We start from the raw sequence: 10,544 nt of genomic DNA, 5'->3' as shown, positions 1-10,544 counted from the left end.
GTATTTTTTATTACTTTTTTACTATTTCTTTTCCTTTCTTTTTAATTTACTATTTTTTACTTTTATTTCTTACTTGAATCACTTTTAATTCATATATGTTTAACATATACATTATGTGAACACACAAGGATATAGTAACATATCTGTTTATATTTCCACTACCAATGGAAACTATATGTTAGAACATTGCTAAAGAATCAACCTGTTCTAAAATGTTTCTGTCTGCTCTGGTACAGTGTATCAAGTTGTTATATCTACCCCAAACACTCATATTATACAAATCCACCTTACCAATCAATAGCACATATACTTATTTGCTATATAAACCAATGGTTAAACACCAATTACACTCCTCTCTTTTGATTGGTTTCACTTACCTTTATACTGACCTAGAGCAGCAGAGACAATTATCTCTGATGAAGCGCATGTACGCATGTGCGAAACGCGTCAGATAGCTTACCTTGTGTCCTATGTGAAGCCTGCTCCTTAATAAACTTTTTTGGATTTACCATGAGACTCAGTGTTCTCTCTTCCTCATCTCATATAATATATTAAGCAGTTTCCTTTTATTTCCACTGTAATATAGTATGCTACTAGAGGGGCAGATCAACTATGTCTGGGAGAAAATGTCCAGCGGCCCCCCACAAACTTTTACTTAACTACCCTTTGTGCTGCACAGGGGATTTATGTCTTTCCAATAAGTTATTTGCCGATGCCCAATCTGCAATAACTCACTCCGGTTTTTCTGACAGAGCTGGCGTCTGCTATGCTGATCGGTGTATGGACAGTCTCTGTCATATTCTGGGAAAGGGCCATTCTGCAGAAGTAGTTGTGGACTGGCTTCTGTGTAAAAGGTGTTAGCCACAGTGGGACCTTATTGTTCCGGTCAGATCCATATGTTAGTTAAATTAAAGAACAATTGAGAGAACTTGAGGAGCTAAAGCTCAGTGCGACCTGCAAGATGGCTGCTGCCCGGTGTTTCCCTAATATTGTGTTTTTAATAATACAAAAAAACACAAAATACTGGTCTGGATTCCAATCATTTTTATTTGCATGAAAAAACATTATATATCATTATATAGTAAAAAGCAGCATTATATGATATATGCACACATGGTATAAATATACCTAACACTTGTGCTCTTGATACAAAGGGATTTATCAGACATATAATGACCCCTTTATATTTACAGTATGTGCTATTTTCAGTTCTTGTGGCTTCTAACTAACATGAAAACATCTAACAGACATAATATCAAGTTACAGAACATGACATTCATATTACATACCCAGTATACATGTAGGTTATAGTAGCCATTTAAATTAAACTGATTATGATCACGTATGTACCGGTTACTGATATTGTGTCTCATTAAATAAAATCAGTTTCCCCTCAGTAATTCCTCCGGTATATAATATGTACAATGCTAAGCATATATTGCTATAAGAAAAGGTTTATTCACATGATGAGCACATTAAATATATCTCCCAGATGTCAATAATTTGAGACTGATGTTCTTGTTTATATAATTCTCTAACACTCTATTCATATAAAGACTCCTTTATTATGTAAATGTAATTATTTTCTCCCCTATGTAAAACAAACGTACAACTCCTAACACTGGCATATTAATAAACAACACTGGGGGTGATTTGGTGGTGAATGGTTGTGTAAACTGGTCAGTATGAGAAAAACACCTGTATGGACAGAGAGAAAAAGAGGCGCCTCATGGGACAGTATCGTGCCAGTAGAGATAACAGACAGAGCGGCAGCACGTAAGTATATATACTCACAAGGATAGCGGCATATATGGATGCCTAGTAGAACAGGATGGGACTTTCTGTCGCCGATAGACAAACGCTCCGGTGCTTGGACGTAGGGTCACGTGGCCCGTCAGCCAATCGGCAGCCACAGACAGTCAGCGTCAGGGATGGGAGCTGTTCCGGGAGTAGCCAATAGCCAGATGTCACAGATAGAATGGCGGGTCGACGGACCAATCAGATAAAGGAGAGCATAGAGCAAGTGGTAGTATAAAAACTCGTATTTATTGAGTTAGGTTAAAAACAAGAAGCATACAGCAACCCATTTCTCGACCTACAGGTCGTTTCATCAGGCTGATAGTGCCTCTATAAAAACTTGCTCTACTTATAATAACATTAAGCCTATCAGAAGCTGACATGACACACACACCCCTGTTGGGGGCCAATGGGAAGGCCAAGTGAGGATTGGCCTATTGCTGGCCAATTGCTATAACCCAATTAATAGAGTGTGTGGCAATCGGCCAATCCTCACTTGGCCTTCCCATTGGCCCCCAACAGGGGTGTGTGTGTCATGTCAGCTTCTGATAGGCTTAATGTTATTATAAGTAGAGCAAGTTTTTATAGAGGCACTATCAGCCTGATGAAACGACCCGTAGGTCGAGAAACGTGTTGCTGTATGCTTCTTGTTTTTAACCTAACTCAATAAATACGAGTTTTTATACTACCACTTGCTCTACGCTCTCCATTATCTGATTGGTCCGTCGACCCGCCATTCTATCTGTGACGTCTGGCTATTGGCTACTCCCGGAACAGCTCCCATCCCTGACGCTGACTGTCTGTGGCTGCCGATTGGCCGACGGGCCACATGACCCTACGTCCAAGCACCGGAGCGTTTGTCTGTCGGGCGACAGAAAGTCCCGTCCTGTTCTACTAGGCATCCATATATGCCACTATCCTTGTGAGTATATATACTTACGTGCTGCCGCTCTGTCTGTTATCTCTACTGGCACGATACTGTCCCATGAGGCGCCTCTTTTTCTCTCTGTCCATACAGGTGTTTTTCCAATCCGCATTGTCCAAGAGTGCTGCCTGCTCCTCCAAGAAAGACACTGGGATATATCTTTATCACTATCTGAATATTTAGGAACTCTGCGCACCTTATATAGAGACTCTTTCTACTCTCTCTATATTTTTTTGGTCAGTATGAGGACAGATCTGTATATTCCTGTGTGGTGTTTGGATTCTATCACATTGATATGAGAGAAACTGAGGTGCACATATATAGAGGAACAAAAGACTGCAGGAGAGCACTTCCAATCTGGGGCTTTTATAACTGGGATTTAGAAAGTATTATTTACAATAGGATCCTTTTTGCTGCTTCTATTTAGAGAGTTTGTCCTCTTTAGGATAATTGCAAAGAGGTTGTACACTGTGTATATAAAGTTTATTTGTGTGTAAATATTTGGTGTTTTGTGAAACCTGATTTCAATAAAAACCTTTTTTCCACTTTCCAAACATGTGAAAGGTTTCTTCCCTTGTGAATCCTTTCATGAGTATTCAGATTAGTCTTTTGTGTAAAACATTTCCCACACTCTGTACACATGAAAGGTTTTTCTCCTCTGTGACTCCTTTCATGAGCTTTCAGCTCACTCTTTTGTGTAAAACATTTCCCACACTCTGTACATTTGAAAGGTTTTTCCCCTGTGTGACTCCTTTCATGAGTATTCAGATTACTCTTTACTGTAAAACATTTCCCACACTCTGTACATTTGAATGGCTTTTCTCCTGTGTGAATCCTTTCATGAGTTTTCAGCTTAGTCTTTTGTGTAAAACATTTCCCGCACTCTGTACATTTGAAAGGCTTTTCTCCTGTGTGAATCCTTTCATGAGTTTTCAGACTATTTATTAGTGAAAAACTTTTTCCACACTCTGTACATGTGTAAGGCTTTTCCCCTGTGTGACTCATTTCATGAGTTTTCAGTTTACTCATATGTGTAAAACTTTTTCCACACTCTGTACATGTTAAAGGCTTTTCCCCTGTGTGACTCTTTTCATGAGTTTTCAGATTACTCATATGTGTAAAACTTTTTCCACACTCTGTACATGTTAAAGGCTTTTCCCCTGTGTGACTCTTTTCATGAGTTTTCAGATTACTCATATGTGTAAAACTTTTTCCACACTCTGTACATGTGAAAGGCTTTTCTCCTGTGTGAATTTTTTTATGATATTTCAGATAACTCTTTTGTGTAAAACTTTTCCCACACTCTGTACATGTGAAAGGCTTTATCCTTGTGTGACTCCTTTCATGAGTTTTCAGATGATCCATTTGTGCAAAACAATTTCCACACTCTGTACATGTGAAAGGCCTTTCTCCTGTGTGAATCCTTTCATGCTTTTTCATACTATTTATATGTGTAAAACTTTTTCCACACTCTGTACATGTGAAAGGCTTTTCTCCTGTGTGAATCCTTTCATGAGTTTTCAGATTACTCATATGTGTAAAAAAATTTCCACACTCTGTACATGTGAAAGGTTTTTCTCCTGTGTGAATCCTTTCATGAGTTCTCAAATTACTCATACGTGTAAAAGATTTTCCACACTCTATACATGTGAAAGGCTTTTCTCCTGTGTGAATCCTTTCATGAATTTTCAGATGACTCATATGTGTAAAAGATTTTTCACACTCTGTACATGTGAAAGGCTTTTCTCCTGCGTTATTCTTTTTATAAGTATTCAGATGATCCATTTGTGTAAAACTGTTTTCACACTCTGTACAGCTAAATGGTTTCTCCCCTGTGTGGGTCCTTTCATGAGCTATAAGTTTTGTCATTCGTGTAAACCTATTTCCACACTCAGGACATGTATTTGACTTCTTACCTGTGTGAATTTTGTGGTGTTCTAGGAGATGTGAATTACATGTTAAGCTTTTCTCACATTCTATACATTTGAAAGGTTTCTCCATTGTATGAATCATTTGGTTAGACTGTAGACGTTTCCCTTCTTTAATATGTTTTGAGTACTCAGTAAATATGTGTGGTTTATCCTCAGGTATAATCATTTCACTAGATAAGTCATAAATATTATCCTCTTGTTTGATGACTAAATTACTCTCTGTATATAATGATTGCTTCACAGTTCCTGACAATTTATCATCTTCTTTAAATATCTGCTGTGATTTCCCCAATGTTTGTGAATAGTCATTAGTGTCTAAGACGTTTGGAGTCTGTGGTATCATTCTGATGCTTTCTGTAGTGAAGAATGCAGGTGAACTATTCATGTGTTTATCTACATAAAAAGAAATGAAATAAAGACAAATAATATTTATTCTTTATAATATAATCCATCTTAATAAAAAAAATCATATTGTTCTTTTATACGCAACAAAATGTCTTCCGTTATGTGTTTATTTTTAAATGTATTTACCTGTAAATCCTACACTTAAAAAATGGATGACAAAGAATGTTGCACAATGTTCTCAGCCAGGGAACAAGTACATCTGTATTCTGGTCAAAAGAGGTGGCACCCACCATCCTCTTTTAACATTGCACAAGCAACTGCACATACAGCCCTGCCTAGCTCATGCTCAATAAGTTGGGTGAGAACAGGATGTCTTATTCATCACGGACTATTAACCAGTTTGATATGTTTTGAGAGGGTAATAAGCAGTGATTTTACATTACTTTTAAGCTTTCAGCTGTAGTTTTCTTTCATATTGGCAAAAGTCCATGAGCTAGTGACGTATGGGATATACAATCCTATCAGGAAGGGCAAAGTTTCCCAAACCTCAAAATGCCTATAAATACATTCCTCACCACACCCACAATTCAGTTTAATGAATAGCCAAGTAGTGGGGTGATGAGAAAGGAGTAAAAAGCATCAACAAAGGAATTTGGAAATAATTGTGCTTTATACAAAAGAAATCATAACCACCATAAAAAGGGTGGGCCTCATGGACTCTTGCCAATATGAAAGAAATGAATTTATCAGGTAAGTTCTTACATAAATTATGTTTTCTTTCATGTAATTGGCAAGAGTCCATGAGCTAGTGACGTATGGGCTAGCAATACCCAAGAAGTGGAACTCCACGCAAGAGTCACTAGAGAGGGAGGGATAAAAATAAAAACAGCCATTTTCCGCTAAAAAAGATTAATCCACAACCCAAAACATAAGTTTAGTCTCATAATTGAAAAGAAAAAACTTAAATCAGAAGAATCAAACTGAAACAGCTGCCTGAAGAACTTTTCTACCAAAAACTGCTTCCGAAGAAAAAAATACATCAAAATGATAGAATTTAGTAAATGTATGCAAAGAAGACCAAGTTGCTGCTTTGCAAATCTGATCAACTGAAGCTTCATTCTAAAAAGCCTAAGAAGTGGAAACTGATCTAGTAGAATGAGCCGTTATTCTCTGAGGTGGGGATTTATCCGACTCCAAAAAAGCTTTATGAATCAAAAGCTTTAACCATGATGCCAAAGAAACGACAGAAGCCCTCTGAACTTTCCTGGAACCAGAAAAGATAACATATAGACTGGAAGTCTTTCTGAAGACTTTAGTAGCTTCAACATAATATTTCAGAGCTCTTACCACATCCAAAGAATGTAAAGATCTCTCCAATGAATTCTTAGGATTAGGACACAAAGAAGGGACAACAATTTCTCTATTGATGTTAGAATTCACAACCTTAGGTAAGAATTTAAATGAAGTCCGCAAAACTGCCTTATACTGATGAAAATATTCAGAAAAGGAGATTCACAATAGAGAGCAGATAATTCAGAAACTCTTCTAGCAGAAGAGATGGCCAAAAGGAACAACACTTTCCAAGAAAGTAGTTTAATGTCCAAAGAATTCATAGGCTCAAATGGAGGAGCCTTTAAAGCCTTTAAAACCAAAGACTACAAGGAGGAGAGATTGATTTAATGACAGGCTTGATACGAACCAAAGCTGTACAAAACAGTGAATATCAGTTATTTTAGCAATTTTTCTGTGGAATAAAACAGAAAGAGCAGAGATTTGTCCTTTCAATTAACTTGCAGACAAACCTTTATCTAAACCATCCTGAAGAAACTGTAAAATTGTAGGAATTCTAAAAGAATGCCAAGAAAATTTATGAGAAGAACACCATGAAATGTAAGTCTTCCAAACGCGATAATAAATCTTTCTAGAAACAGATTTATGAGCCTGTAATATAGTATTAATCACTGAGTCAGAGAAACCTCTATGACTAAGCACTAAGCGTTCAATTTCCATACCTTCAAATGTAATGATTTGAGATCCTGATGGAAAAACGGACCTTGCAAAATAAGGTCTGGCCATAATGGAAGTGGCCAAGGTTGGCAACTGGACATCCGAACAAGATCCACATACCAAAACCTGTGAGGCCATGCTGGAGCCACCAGCAGCACAAATGATCGCTCCATGATGATTTTGGAGATCACTCTTGGAAGAAGAACTAGAGGCGGGAAAAGCAGGTTGAAAACACCAAGGAAGTGTCAACGCATCCACTGCTTCCGCCTGAGGATCCCTGGACAAGTACCTGGGAAGTTTCTTGTTTAGATGAGATGCCATCAGATCTATTTCTGGAAGTCCACACATCTGAACAATTTGAGAAAACACATCTGGGTGGAGAGACCATTCTCCTGGATGTAAAGTCTGACGACTGAGATAATCCGCTTCCCAATTGTCTATACCTGGGATATGAACCGCAGAAATTATATAGGAGCTGGATTCTGCCCAAACAAGTATCCGGGACACTTCTTTTATAGCTTGAGGACTGTGAGTCCCACCCTCATGATTGACATATGCCACAGTTGTGATATTGTCTGTCTGAAAACAAATGAATGGTTCTCTCTTCAACAGAGGCCAAAATTGAAGAGCCCTGAGAATTGCACGGAGTTCTAAAATATTTTTTGGTAATCTCGCCTCTTGAGATTTCCAGACCCCTTGTGCTGTCAGAGATCCCCAAACAGCCCCCCAACCTGAAAGACTTGCATCTGTTGTGATCACAGTCCAGGTTGGATGAACAAAAGAGGCCCCTACAATCATACGATGGTGATCTAACCACCAAGTCAGAGAGAGTCGAACATTGGGATTTAAGGATATTAATTGTGATATCTTTGTATAATCCCTGCACCAATTGTTCAGCATACAAAGCTGGAAAGGTCTCATATGAAAAGGAGCAAAGGGGATCGCGTCCGATGCTGCAGGAATGTAAAGACTGAGCAAGTAGCAAGATATCGTCCAAATAAGGAAACACTGCAATACCCTGCTCTCTGATTACAGAGAGTAGGGCACCGAGAACCTTTGAAAAGATTCTTGGAGCTGTCGCTAGACCAAAAGGAAGAGCAGCAAATTGGTAATGCTTGTCTAGAAAAGAGAATCTCAGGAACTGATAGTGAAAATATTTGGCGCCAAGTATGACGCACGGCACACACAGAAAGATATTTTTTGGCGCCAAAAACGTCCGGAAATGACACACTCGTGTCACAGAAGACGCAACCTTGTGAAGGACTCAGCGTCAACTAAGACGCCAGAAATTACGAAATTGCGTCAATGAACGCAACTTCGCACCAAAAAAATTTTCGTGCCAAAAATGACACAAAGTTTAGCCTTATTCTGCCCGCAAAATTAAAAGATAGTCAATTTGAAAAAGACTACACCCCAGGTAAGAAATAAATTTTTCCTAAAAAAAACATTTCCCAGATATGAAACTGACAGTCTGCAAAAGGAAATAAACTGAAAACCTGAATCATGGCAAATATAAGTACAATACATATATTTAGAACTTTATAAAATACATAAAGTGCCAAACCATAGCTGAGAGTGTCTTAAGTAATGAAAACATACTTACCAAAGACACCCATCCACATATAGCAGATAGCTAAACCAGTACTGAAACGGATATCAGTAGAGGTAATGGAATATGACAGTATATCGTCGATCTGAAAAAGGAGGTAGGAGATGAATCTCTACGACCGATAACAGAGAACCTATGAAATAGATCCCCGTGAGGAAAACCATTGCATTCAATAGGTGATACTCCCTTCAAATCCCTCTGACATTCATTGTACTCTGAGAGGAATCAGGCTTCAAAATGCTGAGAAGCGCATATCAACGTAGAAATCTTAGCACAAACTTACTTCACCACCTCCATAGGAGGCAAAGTTTGTAAAAACTGAATTGTGGGTGTGGTGAGGGGTGTATTTATAGGCATTTTGAGGTTTGGGAAACTTTGCCCCTCCTGGTAGGATTGTATATCCCATACGTCACTAGCTCATGGACTCTTGCCAATTGCATAAAAGAAAAATTATTAGTTTAATAATATTTACTGAAATATAAAGCACACAAATCAGGGGCGGTTCTGGGGTGGGGAACACTCACTGGGAACAAGGTAGTCATTTAAGTTTAGTTATGGGTGTTCCATAAGCGAGGTCAGGGCAGGGGAAGGTGGAGTTGCAGGTGTTCTGAGTAATGAACCAGGTCAGGGGGTGAGGTTAGGCAGTTAGACATGATCTGTCTAAAAGGACACAGAGGGGGAGTTGTATTTTTTACCCTACTCCTCAGTCCAATAGGAGTTGCTCCTTCTTTATAATGGTCACTGACACAAATGTTCTTAAAAGATGCAGATATAAATATAATAGTTTATATTTGTTTAATAAGTGGTCTATTCTCATTTCCCAGTAATTAAAGTCAGCATAATATCTAATTTTACTCACCTAACACATATGAGTTCATGCTGATAACAGGCTCCAATGTCTGTGCTCAGGAAGAAGGTTCCCTTATTCAGTCCAGTTAGATCAATACCTAATATTATTATCGGTTATTTGTAGAGCGCCAACAGATTCTGCAGCGCTAACATTTCACAGTGCTCTGGCTGCGTCTGTAAAAAGTATATTAAATGGTTTAGACAGATAATAATAAATAATGGTTCTGATTAACTGTACATATGGTATAATTTAAGGCATACATAACAATTCATGTGATACAGATCAGCTGTTTAGGTTATTAAATATGTGCAATTGATTCACCACAAGCATTTAGTACAGTTAACACTGTGTGTGTTCTAATTGCCCCTTATAGGGATATTTTTTTTTTTTTTTTTTGAAACTTAAAGTGATGGTAAATTTAATACTTGTATTTTGCGCCATTCGATGTAACATTTAAAAATAATGTTTCATTCATGAAAATACACAAATTTAAAACTTACTGTAGTAATTTTCATATAAACACTTATTTGCTACTGCATGCTCCGGCCGCCCCGACACTAAGACCTTTATTTTAAATTTTTTCCTAACTTTTTGCTGTAAAAAAAACCCCACAGGATCCTCTGTGCATGACGTTGGTAACGCATGCGCAAAAGATCCTGTTGTTTTCTTTTTTTTTTTTTTTTCCCAACAACTTTATTGAAAGTAATAAAGTAACATACAATAAATGGGAGACGCAGCTCCTCCATTATACATGTTCAATAGTTGTCTTATATTTTCTTACATTTACATGTACAAGTTAAGAATTCTGGACATATGAATTTATCATATTAGTTTAGAGAGGAAAGAGAGAGAAAAAGAAAGAAAGGGGTTAAGGGTTTTCAGAAAAAAGGTAAAAGGGAAAGAAAGTGGTGGGCGAGTCCCGTCCCACCCGCAACCAGTTGGAGGTATGTTTATAGGTTTTACTTTGAATGTTTGTAGGTTTCCCAGATTTGGGATATCTCTGCATAAGTATCCATTTTGGCATTCTTGAGGTAATAATATTCTTCGAGATCTAAAAGGTCTGTAACTTTGTCAACCCAC

The 10,544-nt window shown here is 37.8% G+C and overlaps 1 pseudogene; it reads right to left on the bottom strand.

Annotated features, from left to right (window-relative positions):
* Positions 1–2,785: 2,785 nt before the first annotated feature.
* Positions 2,786–10,544, bottom strand: part of LOC128659786 (gastrula zinc finger protein XlCGF26.1-like) — a 60,815-nt pseudogene continuing 53,056 nt past the window's right edge.

Source organism: Bombina bombina, chromosome 5, assembly GCF_027579735.1.
Source record: "Bombina bombina isolate aBomBom1 chromosome 5, aBomBom1.pri, whole genome shotgun sequence".
NCBI classification, from domain to species: domain Eukaryota; kingdom Metazoa; phylum Chordata; class Amphibia; order Anura; family Bombinatoridae; genus Bombina; species Bombina bombina.
This window is presented reverse-complemented; position numbering and strand designations above follow the sequence as displayed.